Genomic DNA, 27341 nt, shown 5'->3' with positions numbered 1-27341 from the left:
TGTGCTGTAAATCATAAGACTCAAGATCAAGCTTAAGAAGTGAACAATGTCACTAGAAGGAGTAGTGTCAAAGCAAGAACATGAAATGAACCTAAAAGAGCTAAGTTCACTTTTACTTTTAGTTTGGGTTATTCATGTGTTTGTATATGTTCTATGTGGCATTGCAGGGTGTTGTAGCTCATAGATGACAATCCAGATCAAGTCAAGTCGACTTGATGGTTTGTAGTTCAACATCGACCTCAAACAGGTCAAAACGGGTAAAACTATGAAAAAATGTTAAGTATGCAAGATTTGAGTGTTTAAATATGCCGTATACATCTTTTACTACATGTTTGCTCTCTAATCCCGTCCCGTCACGAAGACGACAAATGATCACTAATAAGCTATAGCTTCATCTGTGCACCTGTCGTCCTGTGTCGTGTACTGTAACTGACAAGGGCATGCAACAAGCAGCTTTCCTGCACGCATATCGGTCGAGCTTTACATCAATCCTCCTGGTTGAGCGGATCTTTCCACGTAGCAAAACGCAACGGTTGGCTAATCCTCATGTGGATCAAAGAGTGATGCCCAGGGAACAGTATCATCATCGTCGCCATGTCCAGATCGTATCGATCGAGTTCGCGCCAAGCAAGGAATATGTATAAATACTATAATCAAAGTGTTCCAACATAACGTACGTAGTACCTACCTACTCCTGTATAGCCCAGTGCGTGGCCTGCGCACTTTCACTTTCTTTTTCGTCGTGATGGGCTGATGGCTAGCAAGCTGATGCATCATCGACGGCATGCCTGGACGAGCAGCAGCTACACTCTATAAATACCGTGCAATTGACGCCAAGCCACCATCATGCAGGGCAGGAGCAGGATACACCGATCGTTTTATTTGTTTTTGATCAGCCAAGGTCGGTATCGGTACGGTCTCCTCCTCCTCCTCCATGGCCTCCTCGGCGATGCTGCAGGTGTTCGGCCAGCCGGCGTCGACGGACGTGGCGCGGGTCATGGCGTGCCTCCTGGAGCGGCAGCTGGAGTTCGAGCTAGTCCGCACCGACACCTTCAAGCGCGGGCGCAATAATAAGCTCCCCGAGCTCGTCAAGATGAGGGCACGTTCACAATCCCCCCCCCCCCCCCCCCCCCCCCCAAGTTTCGATTCTGTCCCGGCCCTCGCTCCTTGATTTAATTTACTTTCATGCATGCTGGGTTGGATACATGCATGTATGATCGATGATGCAGGATCCCACCAGCGGCCATCAGGTGACGCTCAAGCACGGCGACATCACCCTCGGCGGTGAGTAATTAAGGGTGTTTTTGGTTGAATGTACAAAGAGAGATGGAATGAGGCGGCCACGTTTTCTATAGTGTTTGGTTGAGAGTCAAGTAGGGGCAAGGTGAACACCGGAGTGATTTTTAGAGGCGGCGTGATCCCATAAAATCGAGGAGACGGTGGCGCCCCGACTCATCCTACTTTGACCTCAAACCTAACATAGCCTAACTAACCCTACCGTACCGACCACAAGATTCTGGACGCGCGCCAATGCAAGCTGCCAACTCAATCAGTCAATCCTGTGGCTGCAGATTCCAGGGACATATGCCGGTACGTGTGCACGGAGTTCCCGCGGTGGTGCACCAGGGACCTGTACGGCGCGGGCGCGCATCGAGCAGTGGCTGCAGGCGGAGGCGCACAGCTTCGACGCGCCGAGCTCGGCGCTGGTGCTCCACCTCGCCTTGTCGCCGGCCACCGCCGCCGAGAGCGAGCGGCAGCTGCTGCGCGTGCTGGACGTGTACGACGGCGCGCTGGGCCGGAGCGCGTACCTCGCGGGAGACGGCTTCACCCTGGCGGACCTGTCCCACCTCCCCAACGCGCACTGCCTCGCGTGCTCATCCCCCAGGGGCCGAGCCATTGGCAATTTTGCCATTATCATTTGTGGGCTTCGCCAGTATGCCATCGGACCCACAAATCATAGACACAGACGGTCCCACCAGTCATAGACACGGGATGACATAATAACAAGCAGCCAAATTTGAGAGTGGCAAAACAGCAAATTTCTCCCAGGGGCCGCGCGCTGCTGGCGTCCAGGCCCAACGTGGCGCGCTGGTACGCGGCCATCTCGTCGCGCCCGTCGTGGAGGCAGGTCGTCGCGGCGCAGGCCCGGACCGCGCACTACTACCCCGCCGCGTTCGACCCGCCAGCGTCAGGCCACGCCGCCGTTTGACCGTCCTGCCTGCGCTTGTGTAAAACGTACTGTACTGTGCGCGTTTGCTAACGCTGTCGTGTTGGTATTTGGCTAGAATTAATAAGCGTGCACGAGCACGAATATAGTGTGTGGAGTCCTCGTTAACATGTATCCATCCATCATCTTAAATTTAAGAGAGTAAAATGTACGCAGTGCTCAGCCTCAGATCTCCAATCTATCGTGCTTGTCGAGTCGGAGTCGCATCCATAGCTAGCCTAGCCATCACAAAGTCCGTCCGCTGATAACGCTCATCACGTGCCAAATGCCATCGGCCATCGGCTTCGGACGGGATCGATGCATCCGGAGCATTGTGGATCGCGGTGGCCGGTGGGCTCTTTGCATCAAAAAGGCCCCGAAAAGTTGGAGAGTGACTCCCGTTCGAGGCACGTTGGGCCGGTGGACCCAACCACCACGAAGCAATAGAGAAGGGATATCATCGGCATCGAGGCCTCTTTATGCGCCCACCACCACCTGAGAGAGTGGCAGACTAGTATATACTAAATAATTTTAGACGATATTCTTGTACAACTAACTAGTATATACTAAATAAACTGTTGCTTTTGCACTTTATAACTTGTCTCTATGTAATAACAGATTATTTTTTTGTATCTTTGTTTAAAATAATTATTAATTACCTTTATGTCAAAACAGACCGAATTTTTTGTTTTTTAGCCCCTTCCGAGTCAAAAATTTACGTTTGGACCCCCAGAAATTTTATTTGCACGTTTGGACCCGAAGCTCGGCGCCACAGGCTATGGCGCCGAGGTAACACAGCTCGGCGCCATAGCCTATGGCACCGAGCTTCATGACGTGGCAGTCCCGCGTGGCACCTAGCTCGGCGCCACAGATCTTGGCGTCGAGCTAGGAAAAACCCGCAAACTGCCTTCTCTTTGCGCGTTTCTTCTCTTCTCGGCTCATTCCAAACCACGCCGCCGCCGTCTACGAAATCGCCGCCGCCGCCCGCCCCAGCTCCGGCTCCGGATCGCCGCCCGCCCGCCTCCGCCCGAGCTCCGGCCCGCCCGCCCCTGCCCAGCTCGGGCTCGCCGCCGCGAGCTCCGCCCGAGCTCCGCCCGAGCTCCGCCGCCCGCCCACCCCGAGCTCGCCCGGAGCTCCGCCCGTAGCCGCCCGCCCCACGCAGGCCATTGTCGCCCCGAGCTCGCCCGCAGTGCACTGCCGACCAGTATTTTTTTTATTTCTTAGTTTGTAAACTAGTAGTAATTAGTTAGGTATCCACTTATTTATTGTTTAGTAAATAGTTAGATATTTTGTTGTTAGTGTTTATTAAAATAGTTAGCTAGTTTGTTGCGTAGTATATTGTTAGTGTTTAGTAAATTCTTAGTGATTATATAGTTACCATTTTGTTTAGCGTATTGATATTACTTGTTTTCTGTGTTGGCAACCGTCGTGTTGTCGTTTATTCGCAGGTTCTATAAACATCACTTTACAGGGGAGGTGCTGCCAAATTTTTTACTGACAATTGGTTTTTTTGTACGTAGGTGTTCGTCCGACTTAACCTTCTCCACCGTTAGCTGGACTCGTACGCGTTCTCAGGTATACATAGTTTTCGTACATTATTTATAGATTATGTAATTTCGTTTGATGTGTTCATTTAATATTTACTGTATAGTTATTAGTTAATATATATTTATTACTTAGTAAGTTAGTAGGCTTAAGTTATATAGCCATTATTGAGTTAGTAATCCATTTTTGCAATAGATGGACAGCCTAGTAACACTATACCATGGAGGAAGGGTGGAGATAGATGCTTATGGGAGTGTTACTTTTGATGGTATGAAGATCGTGACCATGTTGTTTGTTGAAAGACCATCTTTTGACCAGCTTTTGGCTCGAGCTTGTGAGGAGATTAGATGCGACATAAACGACCCTAGAATATCAATTCAGGGTTTGTTGTCCCATATTACATATGGAACAGTTGTCCGACGGTTGATCTCCATTACCTCAGAAGATGATTGGGTGATATATTTAAGAATTGTGAAGACGATGGTTCCACCATGTTTGGATGTGGTTGTTCAAAAGTTACCTGTTAGTCATTGCGAAGGTCCAGTCGGGTTATCTCCACAAATGCCAAATGCATCTCGTATTGAAGCTCCTTTGGTAGAGCTTCATGAAGAAGTCGTTGTTGTGCCCGATGCTCAATCGGGTCCGCACGAGTATGGGATTTCTCGTCCTATTCCTGGCGTTTGTGGGGCTTCTAATGCGGTGGTACCCCCCCAAGAGATCCCATTGACCCAGGATCCAGTTCACGATCATCCTAGTAAGTGTCTTCGACACATTGTTCGTATCCATCGTTATTTCGTTTGATTAGACTTTTTAATGTGGTTTTTCTTGCTCCGACCCGATGCAGGATCTCCACATATCGATAATGCTGCTTATTTTGATGTGCCTGTGTCATATAATATGGACAACATATGCAGGGCATCCAATAGTGTTGATGTTCAGATTGAGGATGAGGAGGAGCCATATGAGGCTGCATGGGCCTTAGATTCTGATGATGACCGTCCGGTTCAACAAATGACCGAGCAAGAAATTGAACTCATAAGACGTTTGTGTCCGGAGCGAGACCCTGCAGTACATGAATTTAGCAGTTTAAGTCATTCCACCCGTGCTTATGCTGAAGGACGTGACGATGAACTGCTAGAGGCTCCGGATAACGCCGACAGCATTGAGATTAAGGTTGGCTTACTTTTCAAGGATCTGCCTACACTGAGACGATGGCTACAGGAATATTCTGTGAACCGGAAGAGGCCGTTCAAGGTGAGACATTCGTATGCACAGCGTCGTTACACTGTTGTGTGCGAGGTGCCAGAATGTAATTGGAGGGTATGTGCCCGAAGGCAGAAGGACACCGGAAAGTTTAAGATCACCAAAATTGTAGGTCCACACACTTGTGCCCAGACAGAGCTGAGCTCTAAGCATCGTTAGTTGACATCTACCCTGATTGCGAAAAGGATATTGGGGATATTGAAGGGTCAGCCAAACTTGAAGGTGAAGTCAATTATGACCATGACTTCGGAGCTGTTTGGTTACAGGATCAAATATGGGAAAGCATGGAGGGCAAAGCAGCGAGCATGGAAGATGATATACTGTAACACCCCACTGATCCCACACAATGGATGATACCAAAAAAAACCTTTCTACAAGACTCATGCAACACATAGAGAAAGAAAGTACTGCAAAATCCGGCAGCACCTCCCTTGAAAGTAGCATAACAAGGGAAGCATATAGTTTATACAGGATATAAAAGAAAGATAATTGCCATAGTATAATCAAAATGCAACGGTAGAAAAAAACATTCATGACCAGACAAAAGATAGACATCTCAGCCCACCAAACTAAACAGTTCAACTACCATGAAAGATTAGAATGTAATAATTCCCTAGACTTGACCCTTCCTGTTTAACATCATTAATAAACAGTTATTCCTTTATTTAAAAGTGTGGTGGCCGTGCTGCTACATCCCTTCTTTCCCAAAGCAAAGATCAGGTGCCTGCATCAGACAATGCAAGAGTGAGATGACACATCTCAGCAAGTAAAAAAAACAAACAACAGTTGGACAATGCAAGCCAACCGTGCATAAGCAACCACATGGTTCCCCACTTCTTCCTTAAATATTAATTTGCAGCAAGTAAGCAAGTAATCAATTACTCAATGCCAAGATGAATTACAAAGTAAAGATCCACCTTATCCACATCACCAAAATAGGTTCCACACTTCACCCATGAATGCACATGGCTACAGATGCAACATGACTTCTGCCTTCATACCTCTAAGGATATGAAGCTGCATCATACCCCTTCTCGGGAAACATATGATGCTCATTTGTACCGGTACGGTCGGACCATAAGATCGCGACGAAAACTTCAATGCAATGGATGATGAATGCATTATGCATGTCAACAACATGAGTTCTTCCCAAATAAAATGTGCTAGACATATACTTCCACCCATTTCACATCAATAACCACATGGGTAACATGATCAAACCACACCCTCCACATGTATAATCAATAAAGCATAAATAATTTCAAACGATGGTACCCAATTAGGAAAATGGATACGAACACAAATAGCACAAACATAATCAAGTATGAGCCTCTTCAATCAAAAGACGAAATAACCATCACTGTTTTACTTGCCTTTACCGAAGTTAGGGCAAAATCCCTAAGAACGATCCGGAAGTCCACCACCTGTTTTTGACACCCAACTTAGTGCACCAAATTCTCATGAAAAAAAAACTCAAAGACAACACCGCACCTACGCGCAATCTCAAACCCCGCCACGGTAACAATTCTCCCCTCACTAACCAAACTGCAGCGGCGCTGCTTAACAAGTCCATAACTTAAAATTTAGGACAGCAGTGATAATAAACAAAAACTTCAGAGACAACTACATAAAATTCCCCACAAGTTTTATATACAACTCATGATTGAATTCTAACATCTACTTACCTCTAAACGGTCCTCAAAATAAACCCTGCAATCTGTTTTTTTCTGATTTGAGCAGCGACATACGCGGATTCAAACAGCGATAACTTTTAAAATATAATTCCGATTTGAGCGCATAAGTACTTGTTGGAAAGATAAGAAAAAGCCCTACATGATTCTCATACTGATTAACACTAATTACTCCCGAAACATCCCCAGAAACTGCTAACACTGCTGCTGTTCATCACTCTGAAAAATCTGTTTTCTGGACAGCCACATACCCGGATTCAAACGATGATAACTTTTAATTTATAACTCCAAATTGAGCGCATAAATACTCGTTGGAAAGATAAAACAAAGTTCTACAAGATTCTAATACTGATTAACACTAATTGCTCCCGAAAAATTCCCAGAAACTGCTAACACTGTTGCTGTTCATCACTCTGAAAAATCTGTTTTCTGGACAGCCACATACCCGGATTCAAATGATGATAACTTTTAATTTATAACTCCAAATTGAGCGCATAAATACTCGTTGGAAAGATAAAACAAAGTTCTACAAGATTCCCAAATTGATCCCCATTAAATCTTCACGAAAAAAAACTAAAAACTGCTGGAACTACCGCTGTTCATCCACCACGCAAAATTCTGGACAGCCCCCCCCCCCCCTCTATCTAATCGCAAACGCAACATCTAAACCATTGAATCGCAGCGCAAATGAACAAGGGATGAACACAAAAGAAAAATCACCTTAGGTTCTCCCCTTTTCCTTCCTCCCTTCTTCCTTCCACCAAAATGATTGGAGATTCGCACCAAAAGACGATGATCCGAGCGGCACGGAGTAGCACCTAGGGAGGAGGGGATTGGGGGGGGCGGCTAGGGTTTTGGTGGCTGCAACAATGGAGGGAGGAGGAGGTGGACAGGGGGGGCGGCGGCCAAGGGGAAATGAGGAGTGGGGGGGCGGCATCCTTGAGGGGGAGTAGATAGGAGGGTGGCGGCTAGGGTTTGGGAGGCCTAATGGGCCGAAACACCAATTGCGGCCCAACTAACCCACGCGACAGCTCCCGACCGCAACGCAAATGTCAAACCAAAAAAAAAATCTACTGCCCTAGTTGCGAATGTTATTCACAAAATTCCAAATCCCCAAAACAACAACTGGATGAGGAAAAAAAACAAAAAAAACAACCCCCAACTTCTCTTCTTTGCAAACCGGGTATCACATTCTACCCCTCTTAAAAAGAATTCGTCCTCGAATTCTGACGCTTCTATCGGAATGACACAAGAAAAGCTTAGCAAATCAACAACACTTACCCACAACGAAAAGTTCCGGGTACTTCTGCCGCATCAACTCCTCAAGTTCCCACGTAGCCTCGCGCTCTGACTGATTAGACCATAAGACCTTGACATACTTAATTGATCTCTTCCTCAACACACGCTCCGAGAATTCCAAAATACGCACCGGACGACACTCCAGAGTCAGATCCTGCTGCACCGCAATTGGTTCCATCTCAATCTGATGGTCCGGATCCCGCAAGAACTTCCTCAACATAGAGACATGAAAACCGGGTGTACCCCTGCCATGGAATCCGGCAGCAGCAAGCGATAAGCCAGGCTGCCCACTCGGGCCAAGATAGTGAACGGTCCAATGTATCTTGGGCTGAGCTTCCCAGAGACACCGAACCGAACAACTCCCTTAGTGGGTGATACCCTGAGAAGGACTTGGTCACCCACAGCAAATTCCAGATCCCGCCTCCTCACATCAGCATAACTCTTCTGACGACTCTGAGCTGCCAAAATATTCTGACGAATTTCCCGAACCTTTTCAGAAGTTTGCTGAATCCAATCAGGACCAACCAGGGATCTCTCTCCCAAAGTCTCCCAGCACAGAGGAGAGATACACCGCCTGCCATACAAAGCCTCAAATGGTGCCATCTTGATGCTAGCTTGGTAGCTGTTGTTATACGCAAACTCTGCCAGAGCAAGATGATCCTCCCAGCTACCCTTCCATGACAGAACACAAGCACGCAACATATCCTCCAAGGTTTGGATTGTTCGCTCTGACTGACCATCCGTCTGAGGATGAAAAGCGACACTAAGCGAAAGCTTGGTGCCCAATGCACTGTGGAGACTCTCCCAGAATTTGGATACAAATTTGGAGTCTCGATCAGAAACAATAGACTTAGGTATCCCGTGAAGCCTGACTACTTCCTTCATATACAAGGGAACCAAATCTGAAGCTGAATTCGTGGTCTTCATGGGAATAAAATGCGCAGACTTAGTCAAGCGATCCACTACCACCCAAATAGCATCCCTGCCACGAGGGGAACGAGGTAGACCCACCACAAAATCCATGGTGATATGCTCCCATTTCCACTCTGGAATTTCCAATGGCTTCAGCAAACCTGCAGGCCGCTTATGTTCGGCCTTCACGCGCTGACATACTTCACAGGCGGCCACAAACTTAGAAATGTCAACCTTCATCCGCTTCCACCAGAAGTTTTGCTTCAAATCTCGGTACATTTTGGTTTCGCCAGGATGGACGGTGTAAGGCGTTTTATGAGCTTCTCGCAGGATATCCAGCTTCACCTCTGATTTCTGAGGCACACAAAGACGGCCCCTGAAACGAACCAAATCATTCTCATCAATGGTGAACTCCCGCGGTTTACCATCACCAACCCTCCTTCGGGCTTCCTGCAAAAGACGATCCTGCTGCTGAGCCGCACGCACTCTCTCCATAAGTGAGGATTGAATAAGCATCTGAGTCTCCTCGCTAGCGGTGCCGACATAACACAAAGCGATCCCCAAACGGTCCAGATCAGCGATCAACGGCAAGGCCACCTTTGGAACCCCGGACCTGCTAAGGGCATCCGCCACCACATTAGCCTTCCCCGGGTGATAATGAATGGACAAATCATAATCTTTAATCAATTCTAGCCACCGACACTGCCTCAAATTCAGCTCCTTCTGAGTAAAAATATACTTGAGACTTTTGTGATCAGTGAAAATGTCACAAGCCTCGCCATAAAGGTAATGCCTCCACGACTTTAGAGCAAAAACCACCGCAGCCAATTCCAAATCATGAGTTGGATAATTCCCCTCATGCTTCCTCAACTGCCTTGAGCCATAAGCAATCACCCTGCCTTCCTGCATCAGCACACAGCCAAGACCAATACGCGAAGCATCCGTATAAACTGTGAAACGCTTACCGCTCTCAGGCAAAGCTAGGATAGGGGCGTCCACCAACTTGCTCTTCAATGACTGATAACTGATCTCACAATCGCCGGACCAGACGAAGGGAACACCCTTCCCCAAGAGCCTAGTCAAAGGCTTAGCAATGCTGGAAAAATTTGGTACGAAACGCCGATAATACCCAGCAAGCCCCAAGAAACTTCGGATTTCAGAGACACTAGAAGGTCTCTTCCACTCCACTACAGCCGCAACATTCTTGGGGTCAACCGCAATACCCTGCTGATTAATCACGTGCCCCAGGAAAGCCACCTCAGATAGCCAAAAGGCACACTTCTTCAACTTGCCATAGAATTGATTCTTCCTTAGGGCACCCAGAACGAGACGGAGATGCTGATCATGCTCGGCCTCGGTCTTTGAATAAATCAAAATATCATCTAGGAATACGACCACAAAATCGTCCAAGAATTCATGCAGCATCCTATTCATTGCTTCCATAAACGCAGCAGGGGCATTAGTTAAGCCAAAGGACATGACTATGAACTCATAATGCCCATACCTGGTGCAGAAGGCAGTCTTCTCAATATCCTCCTCACGAATCCTCAATTGATGATAACCAGAGTTCAAATCAATTTTGGAGAACACCTGGGCACCCCTCAACTGCTCAAAGAGGACCTCAATTCGGGGAAGCGGATATTTATTCTTGATTGTCACTTGATTCAAAGCGCGATAATCCACACACAGCCGCTTGCTTTTATCCTTCTTCTCAACAAACAATACTGGGGAAGCCCATGGAGACCTGCTAGGCCTAATGAAGCCCTTAGCCAGCAGATCATCCAATTGCCGCTTTAATTCAATCTGCTCCTTTGGAGCCATTCGATACGGGGCCTTATGAATAGGCTGCGTACCCGGGATCAGCTTAATCTCAAAAGCTGCATCGCGCTCCGGAGGAATGCCTGGAAGCTCTGCTGGAAACACGTCAGCAAAGTCACACACCACCCGGATGTCCTGCACCCGCAAGGCAGCCTCGCCCTCCACCATCATAGAGAAAAAGATCCCCGACTTCCTTGACCAGCGATCAGGAAGCAATTGCGCCAACAAGGATAATGTGAACTTCGGAGAACTTCCCAAGAATACCACCTCCTTACCCGACGGCGCCTGCAATAACACTGTCTTCCAGAAGCAGGATATAACCGCGCGATACTGGGATAACCAATCCATACCCAAGATAACATCGAATGCCCCCAAGGAAATCACCACCAGATTAGCCGAAAAAACCTCATCAGCAAGAATGACGGAACACCCCTGACAAACTGAACAGCTACTAATGGAGCCATTAGCAGAACTGACCAAAATTGGGTGACCCAACCTCTGCACCGAAAGACCAGCCCGCGACACAAAATCCTCCGAAACAAACGAATAGCTAGCGCCAGAGTCAAAAAGAGCATGGGCTGCAAATGAATCAACTGAAATCGTACCTGTCACCACGTCTCCTTGCTCCCTGCCATCCGTAGCGGGTAGCACATAAGCTCCAGAAATACCCGCAGAAGAGGAAGCTCCCGGAGTGACATTAACAGAAGAACCCCACTGAGCCACCGGAGGAGGCTGGCGCGGAGCTCCAAACTGAGACAGCACATGGGTAGACGGCGCAGGAGTAGGCACAACCTGATACTGCGGAAAACCTTGCATCGGCACGAACTGAGAAGTCCCGGGCACATAAAGCTGCTGTGGAGGAAGAGGAACTGAAAACTGCTGCTCAGCACTTGACATCATATTGATAGTGCCCTGAGAAGAGGAGGAAGCTATCGGCTCCCATCTGAGCTTCCCATTGGGATTCCTCCTACACACCACATCCTTGTGGTCCTGACTGCAGATAGAACACCTGCCACTCCACTGACACTCTGCACGGCGATGCGCATCTCCACACCGGAAACACACCAGCCCCAACCCGGGCTTAGGAACGGCCCGAAACCTCTGAGTACTTCCTCCTGAAGTACCTGAGTCAGAAGATTTGCCACGGTAAGGATGGTGGCGCTGATGCTGAGACTTGCCCCTCTTGTGAGCTGGACCTCCAGTGTTGCCCCTCCTCGTGTCCTGGCTGCGAGGTTGATCAACACCCGAAGACTTCTGCGACTCCATGGTGTACTGGTGTTGCATCTCCACACCCAGCGCCTGCTCCACTGTGGTACGGAAGTCCACCAACGGAAAGGCCCCCAGAGCATGCCTGATAGAAGGCTTCAGACCCTGACGGAATTGGCTCGCCTTCTCCATCTCATTATAAGCCACATGAGGGACAAAGCGGACCATTTTGTTGAAGCCCACCTCATACTCTGTGACAGACTTCTTCTCCTGCTTGAAGGACTGCAAGTCAATCTTCATTTTCTCCAGAAAGGTGACCGGGTAGAATCTCCTTTCGAACTGCCTGATGAAAACATCCCATGATAGGACTACTGGTGAGGAGGAGTGCGCTGCCTGCACGCCTCTCCACCAAATCTGCGCCTCACCCTTCAGCAGCTGAGTGCCAAAGCGAACCCGATCTTCATAAGCAATCTCGAAGACATTCATCTTATCTTCCACATAAGTCAGCCAATCTGCCGCCTCGACCGGAGTACCACTGCCATCAAAAGAATCCAACTTCATGCCCATCCACTGCATCAGAGAAAGACCACTGACAGGAAGAGGCACCCCGGCCCCGCCACCAGGAACAGCACCCGCAGGGACAGCGCCCCCGGGCACTTCTCCACCTCCAGCTCCCTGAGCAGCACCTGCAGGGGCGACAGGAATGGCTTGCCTCAGAAGGGCCAACTCCTGCTGCATGGCCTGCATCGCGGCTAACATTCCCGCCGGACTCATCGAGTCCCCACTAGGAGCTTGCGGACTACCCCGAGCTCTACGAGGCGGCATAGCTGTATCCACAGGGATGAGAATAATAAGTATATGAGATAAGCATAGCATCTCTCTAGATAATGTCAAAACTAGCACAGAGAATAACATAATCATATCAATAGCAAGACCGAAAACCCATCCTACATGTGCAGTGTGTCAATTTATTACTACTCCACTTGCTAGGACCTACAGCCTATGCTTTGATACCAACTGTAACACCCCACTGATCCCACACAATGGATGATACCAAAAAAAACCTTTCTACAAGACTCATGCAACACATAGAGAAAGAAAGTACTGCAAAATCCGGCAGCACCTCCCTTGAAAGTAGCATAACAAGGGAAGCATATAGTTTATACAGGATATAAAAGAAAGATAATTGCCATAGTATAATCAAAATGCAACGGTAGAAAAAAACATTCATGACCAGACAAAAGATAGACATCTCAGCCCACCAAACTAAACAGTTCAACTACCATGAAAGATTAGAATGTAATAATTCCCTAGACTTGACCCTTCCTGTTTAACATCATTAATAAACAGTTATTCCTTTATTTAAAAGTGTGGTGGCCGTGCTGCTACATCCCTTCTTTCCCAAAGCAAAGATCAGGTGCCTGCATCAGACAATGCAAGAGTGAGATGACACATCTCAGCAAGTAAAAAAAACAAACAACAGTTGGACAATGCAAGCCAACCGTGCATAAGCAACCACATGGTTCCCCACTTCTTCCTTAAATATTAATTTGCAGCAAGTAAGCAAGTAATCAATTACTCAATGCCAAGATGAATTACAAAGTAAAGATCCACCTTATCCACATCACCAAAATAGGTTCCACACTTCACCCATGAATGCACATGGCTACAGATGCAACATGACTTCTGCCTTCATACCTCTAAGGATATGAAGCTGCATCATATCCCTTCTCGGGAAACATATGATGCTCATTTGTACCGGTACGGTCGGACCATAAGATCGCGACGAAAACTTCAATGCAATGGATGATGAATGCATTATGCATGTCAACAACATGAGTTCTTCCCAAATAAAATGTGCTAGACATATACTTCCACCCATTTCACATCAATAACCACATGGGTAACATGATCAAACCACACCCTCCACATGTATAATCAATAAAGCATAAATAATTTCAAACGATGGTACCCAATTAGGAAAATGGATACGAACACAAATAGCACAAACATAATCAAGTATGAGCCTCTTCAATCAAAAGACGAAATAACCATCACTGTTTTACTTGCCTTTACCGAAGTTAGGGCAAAATCCCTAAGAACGATCCGGAAGTCCACCACCTGTTTTTGACACCCAACTTAGTGCACCAAATTCTCATGAAAAAAAAACTCAAAGACAACACCGCACCTACGCGCAATCTCAAACCCCGCCACGGTAACAATTCTCCCCTCACTAACCAAACTGCAGCGGCGCTGCTTAACAAGTCCATAACTTAAAATTTAGGACAGCAGTGATAATAAACAAAAACTTCAGAGACAACTACATAAAATTCCCCACAAGTTTTATATACAACTCATGATTGAATTCTAACATCTACTTACCTCTAAACGGTCCTCAAAATAAACCCTGCAATCTGTTTTTTTCTGATTTGAGCAGCGACATACGCGGATTCAAACAGCGATAACTTTTAAAATATAATTCCGATTTGAGCGCATAAGTACTTGTTGGAAAGATAAGAAAAAGCCCTACATGATTCTCATACTGATTCACACTAATTACTCCCGAAACATCCCCAGAAACTGCTAACACTGCTGCTGTTCATCACTCTGAAAAATCTGTTTTCTGGACAGCCACATACCCGGATTCAAACGATGATAACTTTTAATTTATAACTCCAAATTGAGCGCATAAATACTCGTTGGAAAGATAAAACAAAGTTCTACAAGATTCTAATACTGATTAACACTAATTGCTCCCGAAAAATTCCCAGAAACTGCTAACACTGCTGCTGTTCATCACTCTGAAAAATCTGTTTTCTGGACAGCCACATACCCGGATTCAAATGATGATAACTTTTAATTTATAACTCCAAATTGAGCGCATAAATACTCGTTGGAAAGATAAAACAAAGTTCTACAAGATTCCCAAATTGATCCCCATTAAATCTTCACGAAAAAAAACTAAAAACTGCTGGAACTACCGCTGTTCATCCACCACGCAAAATTCTGGACAGCCCCCCCCTCTATCTAATCGCAAACGCAACATCTAAACCATTGAATCGCAGCGCAAATGAACAAGGGATGAACACAAAAGAAAAATCACCTTGGGTTCTCCCCTTTTCCTTCCTCCCTTCTTCCTTCCACCAAAATGATTGGAGATTCGCACCAAAAGACGATGATCCGAGCGGCACGGAGTAGCACCTAGGGAGGAGGGGATTGGGGGGGGGGGCTAGGGTTTTGGTGGCTGCAACAATGGAGGGAGGAGGAGGTGGACAGGGGGGGGGGGGGCGGCGGCCAAGGGGAAATGAGGAGTGGGGGGGGGGGGGCGGCAGCCTTGAGGGGGAGTAGATAGGAGGGTGGCGGCTAGGGTTTGGGAGGCCTAATGGGCCGAAACACCAATTGCGGCCCAACTAACCCACGCGACAGCTCCCGACCGCAACGCAAATGTCAAACCAAAAAAAAATCTACTGCCCTAGTTGCGAATGTTATTCACAAAATTCCAAATCCCCAAAACAACAACTGGATGAGGAAAAAAAACAAAAAAAACAACCCCCAACTTCTCTTCTTTGCAAACCGGGTATCACATATACGGGGATTGGGAGGAGGGTTATGAGAAGTTACCAGCATTGTTCAATGCAATGAAAGCAAAAAACCCAGGCATGCATTACGAGTACATCCCCAAACCTAATGAATGGAGGAACGGCAAAGAGATATTTTTTCGTGCTTTCTGGTGTTTCTCGCAGTGCGTAGAGGCCTTCAGGCATTGTCGTCCCGTGCTCTCTATTGATGGTACTTTTCTGCTTGGGAAGTATAAGGGCACATTGTTGGTTGCCATATCATGCGACGCAAACAACGCACTGGTTCCTTTGGCATTTGCTTTGGTGGAGAGGGAGAATAGAGATAGTTGGTCTTGGTTCTTGCGGCTTGTACGCATCCATGTCGTAGGCCCTGGACGCGAGGTTGGTGTCATATCTGACAGACACCAAGGTATTCTTAATGCAGTGCAAGAGCAGATTCCTGGCTACGCACCCATGCACCACAGATGGTGCACTCGACATCTAGCAGAAAATCTTCTTCGAAAGGATCATAGCAAGGCTAACTTCCCCCTTTTTGAGGAGGTATGTCGACAGTTGGAGGTTTTGTTTTTCGAGGATAAGTTGAAGGAACTAAAAGATGCAACAAATGCTGAAGGTAAGAACTGGATTGCTGGATTGCTGAGGGAACCGCTGAAATGGACAAGGGCCTACGACGAAGGTGGCTGGCGGTTCGAGTTTCAGACTAGCAACATGGCCGAGTCATTTAACAGTGTGCTCAAGGGTATACGGGGCATGTGAAAGGGAAATGTGCCCTTGGGCCATTTCTAAGTATTTTGGTGATTGAGTGTCAACACAAGTGCTTATATGAGAATCAATGCCTATGGTTGAACAAAGTGCAAATCTACAACAAAGGTATGTTTCTAAGTCTTAGTACATTGGTTTTGTGTACTAATATATTTGCCTAAGTGTTAGAAACAGATAGAAGAAGAGAAGAGAAGACTTGGCTGTGTACAGCCAAGGGGCTGTTTCGGTCTGGGGCACCGGACTGTCCGGTGGTGCACCGGACAGTGTCCGGTGCGCCAGGCTGCCTCGGCCGAAGAGGCCGCTCTCGGGAATTGGCTGACAGCGTACGACTAAAATTCACCGGACTGTCCGGTGTGCACCGGACTGTCCGGTGAGCCAACGGTCGGCCAGGGCCAACGGTCGGCCGCGCGATCGGCGCGCGACACGTGGCCGAGCCAACGGTCGGAATGGGGCACCGGACTGTCCGGTGTGCACCGGACATGTCCGGTGCGCCAACGGCGCCCAGATCTGCAGCAGAAAGCAACGGTCGGATGAGCTTTTTATGGAAACAAATCGGGCACCGGACAGTGTCCGGTGTGCACCGGACTGTCCGGTGCGCCCGACGACAGAAGGCAAGGATAGCCTTCCAGATGTGTTCTCAACGGCTCCTAGCTGCCTTGGGGCTATAAAAGGGACCCCTAGGCGCATGGAGGAGGACACCAAGCATTCCTTGAGCACTCTTGATCACTCACACATCAATCTTGCGCACTTGTTCTTCATTCTAGTGATTTGAGCTCCGTTCTAGTGTGCTAGTCTCTTGAGCTCAAGTCTGGGTCTTGTGTGTGCGTATTCGCTGTGATCTTTGTGTTGTGTGAGTTGCTAATCCCTTCCTTACTCCGTGATTCTCTGTGAACATCTTTTGTAAGGGCGAGAGGCTCCAAGTTGTGGAGATTCCTCGCAAACGGGATTGAAGAAAGAAAAGCAAGAACACCGTGGTATTCAAGTTGATCATTGGATCACTTGAGAGGAGTTGAGTGCAACTCTCGTCCGTTGGGACGCCACAACGTGGAGTAGGCAAGTTTTTGTACTTGGCCGAACCACGGGATAACCACCGTGTCATCTCTGTGATTGATTTCTTGTGGTTATTGTGTTGTGACTCCTCTCTAGCCACTTGGCCATACTTGTGCTAACTCTTAACAAGTTTTTGTGGCCTAAGTTTTGAAGTTTTACAGGATCACCTATTCACCCCCCCCTCTAGGTGCTCTAAATTGGTATCAGAGCCGTTCTCTTCAAGAAAGGGACTAACCGCCCGAAGAGATGGATCCTAAGGGGAAGGGAATCGTGATCAACGATAAGGAGAAGGAGTCTTTCGTCAACGAGCCAAGGGATGACAAGTCCAACAACTCGGGCTCGGGCCACAAGGGAAAAGATGGGAAGAAGAAGAAGACAAGACGCATCAAGGAGATCGTCTACTACGACAGCGATGAGTCCTCTTCTTCCCAAAAGGACGACGACAACGACTACAGGAAGACGGTCAATTCGAACTTTTCTTTTGATTATTCTCGTATTCCACATAGTTCGAATTCGCATTTGCTTTCCATTCCTCTTGGTAAACCTCCACACTTTGATGGGGAGGACTACGGATTTTGGAGTCACAAAATGCGTAGTCATTTATTCTCTCTCCATCCAAGCATATGGGAGATTGTAGAGAATGGAATGAAATTTGATAGCTCGGATAGCCCTATGTTTATCAATGAACAAATTCATAAAAATGCACAAGCTACTACTGTTCTCTTAGCATCTTTGTGCAGGGAAGAGTACAATAAGGTGAGCGGCTTGGACAATGCCAAGCAGATATGGGACACCCTCAAGATCTCTCACGAGGGGAACGACATCACCATGCTCACCAAGATGGAGTTGGTGGAGGGCGAGCTTGGACGATTCGCCATGATAAGGGGAGAAGAGCCAACTCAAACTTACAACCGGCTCAAGACCCTTATCAACAAGATAAGGAGCTACGGAAGCACGCGTTGGACGGATCACGACGTCGTCCGCCTAATGCTCAGGTCATTTACCGTTCTTGATCCTCATCTCGTGAACAATATTCGTGAGAATCCCAGGTACACGATGATGACGCCCGAAGAAGTACTTGGAAAATTCGTGAGCGGGCGGATGATGATCAAGGAGGCAAGATACGTCGACGACGCGTTGAACGGTCCACTCCACGAGTCTCAACCCATTGCTCTAAAGGCAACAAGGAGCAAGGAGTCGCTACCTAGCAAGGTGGCGCAAATTGAGGCGGCCGGGCTTAATGATGAAGAAATGGCTCTCATCATTAAGCGCTTCAAGACGGCACTAAGGGGTCGCAAGGAGCATCCCAACAAGACCAAGACGAAGGGGAAGCGCTCATGCTTCAAGTGTGGTAAGATTGGTCACTTTATCGCTAATTGTCCCGATAATGATAGTGACCAGGAAAAGAAGAGTGAAAAATGGGAAAAGAAAAAGAATTACAAGAAGGCCAAGGGCGAGGCGCATCTCGGCAAGGAGTGGGATTCGGATTGCTCCTCCTCCGACTCCGACAATGAGGGACTCGCCGCCACTGCCTTCAACAAATCGGCTCTCTTCCCCAACGAGCATCACACTTGTCTCATGGCAAGGGAAAAGAAGGTAATCACTCGTAATGATAACACTTATGATTCTTCTAGTGATAATGAATCTAGTGAGGATGAAATTGATTACTCTAGTTTATTCATGGGATTGGATAGAACTAAGATAGCTAAGATTAATGAGTTGATTGATGCCTTAAATGAAAAGGATAGAATCTTAGAGAAACAAGAAGACCTTTTATATGAAGAGCATGATAAATTTGTTAGTGCTCAAAATTCTCTTGCTCTAGAAGTTAAAAGAAATGGAATACTTTCTTGTGAACTTTCTACTTGTAATGAAACCATTTCTTCTTTAAAAGGTGAAATTAATGCTTTAACTGCTAAACTAGAAGTAGCAAGTAACTCTTGTATTGAAAATATTACAATTTGCACTAAGTGTAAGGATTTTGATGTTAATGCTTGTAGTGAACACTTAGTTTCAATTTCAAAACTAAATGATGAAGTGGCTAGTCTTAATGCTCAACTTAAGACTAGCAAGAGTGAAGTTGATAGAATAAAATTTGCAAGGGATGCCTACACGGTTGGTAGACACCCCTCAATTAAGGATGGGCTTGGCTTCAAAAGGGAAGCCAAGAACTTAACAAGCCATAAGGCTCCCATTCCCGCCAAGGAGAAAGGGAAGGCCCCTATGGCTAGTAGTGCAAAAAGGAACCATGCCTTTATGTACCATGATAGGAGACATGCTAGAAATGCTTGTAATGATTCATATGTTTATGATTCTCATACCATGTTTGCTCCTAGTTCTTCATATGTGTATGATAGAAATGTTACTAGGAAAAATGTTGTTCCTAAAAAGAATGTTATTCATGCTCCTAGGAAAGTAGCAAATGAACCTTCTACCATTTATTATGCTTGCAATGCTCCCTTTGCTATTTGTAGAAAGGGTAAAAAGGTAATTGCTAGGAAGTTAGGGGCAAGATGCAAGGGAGATAAAACTTGCATTTGGGTCCCTAAGAATATTTGTGCTAACCTTGCAGGACCCAACATGAGTTGGGTACCTAAAACCCAAGCCTAAATTTGCCTTGCAGGTTTATGCATCCGGGGGTTCAAGCTGGATTATAGACAGCGGATGCACAAACCATATGACGGGGGAGAAGAAGATGTTCACCTCCTACGTCAAGAATAAGGATTCCCAAGATTCAATTATATTCGGTGATGGGAATCAAGGCAAGGTAAAAGGGTTAGGTAAAATTGCAATTTCTAATGAGCACTCTATATCTAATGTGTTTTTAGTAGAGTCTCTTGGTTATAATTTGCTATCTGTCAGTCAATTATGCAACATGGGGTATAACTGTCTATTTACAAATGTAGATGTGTCTGTCTTTAGAAGAAGTGATGGTTCACTAGCTTTTAAGGGTGTATTAGACGGCAAACTTTACTTAGTTGATTTTGCAAAAGAGGAGGCCGGTCTAGATGCATGCTTAATTGCTAAGACTAGCATGGGCTGGCTGTGGCATCGCCGCTTAGCACATGTGGGGATGAAGAACCTTCACAAGCTTCTAAAGGGAGAACATGTAATAGGTCTAACTAATGTTCAATTCGAAAAAGATAGACCTTGTGCAGCTTGTCAAGCAGGGAAACAAGTAGGAGGCTCTCATCACACCAAAAATGTGATGACGACATCAAGACCCTTGGAGATGCTGCATATGGACCTCTTCGGACCCGTCGCCTATCTGAGCATAGGAGGGAGTAAGCATGGTCTAGTTATTGTAGATGACTTTTCCCGCTTCACTTGGGTGTTCTTTTTGCAGGAAAAGTCCGAAACCCAAGGGACCCTCAAACGCTTCCTCAGGAGAGCTCAAAATGAGTTTGAGCTCAAAGTGAAGAAGATAAGGAGCGACAACGGATCCGAGTTCAAGAACCTTCAAGTGGAGGAGTACCTTGAAGAGGAAGGAATCAAGCACGAGTTCTCCGCTCCCTACACACCACAGCAAAATGGTGTGGTAGAGAGGAAGAACAGGACGCTCATCGATATGGCGAGGACGATGCTAGGAGAGTTCAAGACCCCCGAGTACTTTTGGACGGAAGCCGTCAACACGGCTTGCCACGCCATCAACAGGGTCTACCTTCATCGCCTCCTCAAGAAGACGTTGTATGAGCTACTAACCGGTAACAAACCCAATGTATCGTACTTTCGTGTATTTGGGAGTAAATGCTACATTCTAGTGAAGAAGGGTAGGAATTCTAAGTTTGCTCCCAAAGCTGTAGAAGGGTTTTTGTTAGGTTATGACTCAAATACAAAGGCGTATAGAGTCTTCAACAAATCATCGGGTTTGGTTGAAGTCTCTAGCGACGTTGTATTTGATGAAACTAATGGCTCTCCAAGAGAGCAAGTTGTTGATTGTGATGATGTAGATGAAGAAGACATTCCAACGGCCGCCATACGCACCATGGCGATTGGAGAAGTGCGGCCACAGGAACAAGATGAGCAAGATCAACCCTCTTCCTCAATTATGGTGAATCCCCCGACTCAAGACGATGAACAGGTTCATCAAAAGGAGGCGTGTGATCAAGGGGGAGCACAAGATGATCACGTAATGGAGGAAAAGGCGCTACCGGCACCTCCAACCCAAGTTCGAGCGATGATTCAAAGGGATCATCCCGTCGACCAAATTCTGGGTGATATTAGCAAGGGAGTAACTACTCGGTCTCGATTAGTTAATTTTTGTGAGCATTACTCTTTTGTCTCTTCTATTGAACCTTTCAGGGTAGAGGAGGCCTTGCTAGATCCGGATTGGGTATTGGCCATGCAGGAGGAGCTCAACAACTTCAAGCGCAATGAAGTTTGGACACTGGTGCCTCGTCCGAAGCAAAATGTTGTGGGAACCAAGTGGGTGTTCCGCAACAAACAGGACGAGCACGGGGTGGTGACGAGGAACAAGGCTCGACTTGTGGCAAAAGGTTATGCCCAAGTCGCAGGTTTGGACTTTGAGGAGACTTTCGCTCCTGTGGCTAGGCTAGAGTCCATTCGTATCTTGCTAGCATATGCCGCTCACCATTCTTTCCGGTTGTACCAAATGGATGTGAAGAGCGCTTTCCTCAACGGGCCAATCAAGGAGGAGGTGTACGTGGAGCAACCCCCTGGCTTTGAGGATGAACGGTACCCCGACCATGTGTGTAAGCTTTCTAAGGCGCTCTATGGACTTAAGCAAGCCCCAAGAGCATGGTATGAATGCCTTAGAGATTTCTTAATTGTTAATGCTTTCAAGGTTGGGAAAGCCGATCCAACTCTTTTTACAAAGACATGTGATGGTGATTTGTTTGTGTGCCAAATTTATGTCGACGACATAATATTTGGTTCAACTAACCAAAAGTCTTGTGAAGAGTTTAGCAGGGTGATGACGCAAAAATTCGAGATGTCGATGATGGGCGAGTTGAACTACTTCCTTGGGTTCCAAGTGAAGCAACTCAAGGACGGCACCTTCATCTCCCAAATGAAGTACACGCAAGATCTACTAAAGCGGTTTGGGATGAAGGACGCCAAGCCCGCAAAGACGCCAATGGGAACCGACGGACACACCGACCTCAACAAAGGAGGTAAGTCCGTTGATCAAAAAGCATACCGGTCCATGATAGGTTCCTTGCTTTACTTATGTGCTAGTAGACCGGATATTATGCTTAGCGTATGCATGTGTGCTAGATTTCAATCCGATCCTAAGGAGTGTCACTTAGTGGCGGTGAAGCGAATTCTTAGATATTTGGTAGCTACGCCTTGCTTCGGGCTCTGGTATCCAAAGGGGTCTACCTTTGACTTAGTTGGATACTCAGACTCCGACTATGCTGGATGTAAGGTCGATAGGAAGAGTACATCGGGGACATGCCAATTCTTAGGAAGGTTCCTGGTGTCATGGAACTCTAAGAAACAAACATCCGTCGCCCTATCCACCGCTGAGGCCGAGTATGTTGCCGCAGGACAGTGTTGCGCGCAACTACTTTGGATGAGGCAAACCCTCCGGGACTTTGGATACAATCTGAGCAAAGTCCCACTCCTATGTGATAATGAGAGTGCTATCCGCATGGCGGAAAATCCTGTCGAACACAGCCGCACAAAGCACATAGACATCCGGCATCACTTTTTGAGAGACCACCAGCAAAAGGGAGATATCAAAGTGTTTCATGTTAGCACCGAGAACCAGCTAGCCGATATCTTTACCAAGCCTCTAGATGAGAAGACCTTTTGCAGGCTGCGTAGTGAGCTAAATGTCTTAGATTCGCGGAACTTGGATTGAATTGTAGCATACATGTGTTTATGCCATTAATCATGTTCTTTTTGCATTTTGTTGCTTATTATGGTGCTCAAGTTGTACAAACACTCCCTGGACCTCACAAGTCTATTGCAAAGTGTTGCACATGTTTAGGGGGAGATGTGTTACAACTTGACCCTTTGAGACTAACCATGTGCTTGAGTTTGATGATTTAGTCTCGAAGGAGGATTGAAAGGGAAAAGGTGAACTTGGACCATGCAAGACTTCCACTGCACTCCGATGAGAGGGTAACTAATTCCAAGTTCATCTCATGAAATCTTATTGCCATTTGCTCTTAATTGAAGACTTTGGTGAGGCAATGGGGTTAAAAGGCCAAGATTGATCCCGTTTTGGTGCTTGATGCCAAAGGGGGAGAAAATAAAGGTCAAAGTGATAAATGGATCAGCTACCACTTGAGAGATTTTGAAAATAGTAGAATAGAGTTTTTGTTTTGTCAAAAGCTTTTATTGTCAAAAATTGGCTTCTTGTGGGGAGAAGTGTGAAATAGGGGGAGTTTTTGAAATCTTTGACAATCTCTTTTGAAATGACTCTCTTTATGCTTCAACATGTGTGTTTGACATAGAAATAGAGATTTGAGTTTGATTTGCAAAAACAAACCAAGTGGTGGCAAAGGATGATCCATATATGCCAAAATTGAATCAAAACCAATTTGAGTTTTTATTTGAAGTGATTTTGCACTTGTCCTATCTGCTTTATGTTGTGTTGGCATAAATCACCAAAAAGGGGGAGATTGAAAGGGAAATGTGCCCTTGGGCCATTTCTAAGTATTTTGGTGATTGAGTGTCAACACAAGTGCTTATATGAGAATCAATGCCTATGGTTGAACAAAGTGCAAATCTACAACAAAGGTATGTTTCTAAGTCTTAGTACATTGGTTTTGTGTACTAATATATTTGCCTAAGTGTTAGAAACAGATAGAAGAAGAGAAGAGAAGACTTGGCTGTGTACAGCCAAGGGGCTGTTTCGGTCTGGGGCACCGGACTGTCCGGTGGTGCACCGGACAGTGTCCGGTGCGCCAGGCTGCCTCGGCCGAAGAGGCCGCTCTCGGGAATTGGCTGACAGCGTACGGCTAAAATTCACCGGACTGTCCGGTGTGCACCGGACTGTCCGGTGAGCCAACGGTCGGCCAGGGCCAACGGTCGGCCGCGCGATCGGCGCGCGACACGTGGCCGAGCCAACGGTCGGAATGGGGCACCGGACTGTCCGGTGTGCACCGGACATGTCCGGTGCGCCAACGGCGCCCAGATCTGCAGCAGAAAGCAACGGTCGGATGAGCTTTTTATGGAAACAAATCGGGCACCGGACAGTGTCCGGTGTGCACCGGACTGTCCGGTGCGCCCGACGACAGAAGGCAAGGATAGCCTTCCAGATGTGTTCTCAACGGCTCCTAGCTGCCTTGGGGCTATAAAAGGGACCCCTAGGCGCATGGAGGAGGACACCAAGCATTCCTTGAGCACTCTTGATCACTCACACATCAATCTTGCGCACTTGTTCTTCATTCTAGTGATTTGAGCTCCGTTCTAGTGTGCTAGTCTCTTGAGCTCAAGTCTGGGTCTTGTGTGTGCGTATTCGCTGTGATCTTTGTGTTGTGTGAGTTGCTAATCCCTTCCTTACTCCGTGATTCTCTGTGAACATCTTTTGTAAGGGCGAGAGGCTCCAAGTTGTGGAGATTCCTCGCAAACGGGATTGAAGAAAGAAAAGCAAGAACACCGTGGTATTCAAGTTGATCATTGGATCACTTGAGAGGAGTTGAGTGCAACTCTCGTCCGTTGGGACGCCACAACGTGGAGTAGGCAAGTTTTTGTACTTGGCCGAACCACGGGATAACCACCGTGTCATCTCTGTGATTGATTTCTTGTGGTTATTGTGTTGTGACTCCTCTCTAGCCACTTGGCCATACTTGTGCTAACTCTTAACAAGTTTTTGTGGCCTAAGTTTTGAAGTTTTACAGGATCACCTATTCACCCCCCCCCTCTAGGTGCTCTAAGCATGCCAGTCAATGCTATAGTAACATTCACTTTTTATAGGCTGGTGGCTTGGCGCGCAGGCCAAGGCAATGCAGACCCGAGGGCAGAGATGGGCACCTAAACCAATATCACACCTTAATAATGCAAAGGAACGTGCCCATAGACATGAGGTACAATGCTTTGATGAGGAGCTGGGTAAATACGAGGTAACAACACTAGGCGGCATAACTTCCGACGGTGAGGTGCGACCTTCGAGGACACATGTCGTGTTACTTGATGCATTTTGGTGCGGATGTGGTAAACCTAGACAATACCATTTTCCATGTTCTCATTATGTTGCGGCCGCACGTCATCGTAACTTTGCATTTGAGAGCAGAATACCTTCTGAGTTCAGTGTAGAGAGCTTAGTACGTACCTGGAGCCCTCGTTTTGAGCCATTTCTTGATGAGTCACAATGGCCAACGTACACCGGTCCGGTATACGTTGCTGATCCAGCGCATCGATGGGACAAACGTGGTAGTAGGAAAAGGAGCCGGTGCAACATGGTTATGGATCAGGTCCGGACAACAGAACTGCTTGTCATAGTGTTCGTCGATGACAGCACGGTCTCCACAATCGCATCGAGGCGGTGAGTCCATCCGTCTTTCTGTTGCTACCTCCTTCTCCGCATCCGTCATTGGTGGAGGATTCGGGGGAGGAGGTACCCAACGCTTAAAACGCTCATGACTGGTCTTTCCACTCAACCAATTAACAAAAAGAAGATATCGAGGGTCAAATTTATCAGGACCATCGATCCACTGGAAAAAGAAACACCTCTCATGTCCCTAAAATAATGGAAAGATGCACTATTACATATCTACAAAATAATGAATGCGAAAAAAAATTAAGTGACAAGTCATAAGCTACGTACGTCCAAAGTGCCACAAAGGTAGTAGCAGCGAGCAGCCGTGTCTGGATGTTGTGATTGATGTACCCAAGCCAGTCTGCCACAGTCACAGTTAGGCACGGGGAGTTCAGGAGGAACAGGAGCATCCTTGCTAGATACGTTCGGATATAACTCCCGAGGACGACCTCTCTTCTGCCACAACGCCTCTCGGTACATGTCTTTCATCTAATAAGCGATTATAATTATCACTTGTACCTATTATGCTTTATAATAAGTTTACACAAACTAATAATCGTAATGATAATATAATAGGTGTATACAAATTATTAAACTAACAACCCAATATCCAAAACGAATCAGTTGGAAATCATACCTTGGTCTACGAAGTGAACCAACTCAAATCTTTGAATCCAGCAAATTTTGACGAAGTTTGGAAATGGGATGAAATGAGCTGCTCTCGGCCAGCCGCGCGGGCGTTTTTATAGGAATTTGTAGCTTGGCGCCAAGATTTGTGGCGCCGAGCTACGAGGCCGGGCCGCAACTAGCCGTTGGTGCCTCGTCACAGCTCGGCGCCATAGGCTGTGGCGCCGAGCTACGGCACCACGTCAGCGCCAGGTCAGCCCTGGACGCAACTAGCCGTTGCTGCCACGTCATAGCTCGGCGCCATAGGCTGTGGCGCCGAGCTGTGTTAGCTCGGCGCCATGGCCTATGGCGCCGAGCTAAGGGTCCAAAACTGAGTTTAAAATTTTTTTAGGTCTAAACGTGATTTTACTTCTGTTTAAGGGCTAAAATACAAAAAAGATCGAGCTACTGACTGTACCACCAGATAATTGGTTGGGTAGCTCGACCAGGACTTGGGATTAGATCATTATTAGAATAGGCAGACCCTACTCCAAAAAAATCCACAGGGACAAGGGTTCTCGGCTAATCGGAACTAGTTCCATTTAACAGCGTATTTACATCGTATGTACACACCTCAAACAAAATCGAAATGGAATGTGTTATGTGTCACAATCACAGCAAAAAAAAAAAACGTTTAGCCCGCCAAGGATTTCGCGGAGAAGGGCGGCGGCGCGCGTCAGAATCTGGGCGTCAGCAGGTTGAGCAGGGAGACCCTGGCGTTCACGAGCGCGCGGTACACCTCCTCGCAGCCTGCCTCGGCGGCGTCGACGCACTCCTCGAGCCCGCGCACCCTGCCCATGGCCGCCTTCCGCTCCTCCTCCTCCTCCTCCGCGCCGCACGAGGAGTCGTCGAACGACACGGCCCGCCGCCGCCGGAGCAGGTCGGTCACCAGCCAC

General features: G+C 47.1%; 2 pseudogenes; one reads left to right on the top strand and one right to left on the bottom strand.

The window, feature by feature from the left end:
• The first annotated feature begins 1148 nt into the window (after positions 1-1148).
• Positions 1149-2389, top strand: LOC103639101 (glutathione S-transferase F8, chloroplastic-like; annotated as a pseudogene).
• Positions 2390-7999: 5610 nt separating this feature from the next.
• LOC118473469 (uncharacterized) lies at positions 8000-26697 on the bottom strand (annotated as a pseudogene).
• Between the last annotated feature and the right edge of the window lie 644 nt (positions 26698-27341).

The sequence above is a fragment of the Zea mays genome, chromosome 9, assembly GCF_902167145.1.
Source record: "Zea mays cultivar B73 chromosome 9, Zm-B73-REFERENCE-NAM-5.0, whole genome shotgun sequence".
NCBI classification, from domain to species: domain Eukaryota; kingdom Viridiplantae; phylum Streptophyta; class Magnoliopsida; order Poales; family Poaceae; genus Zea; species Zea mays.
This window is presented reverse-complemented; position numbering and strand designations above follow the sequence as displayed.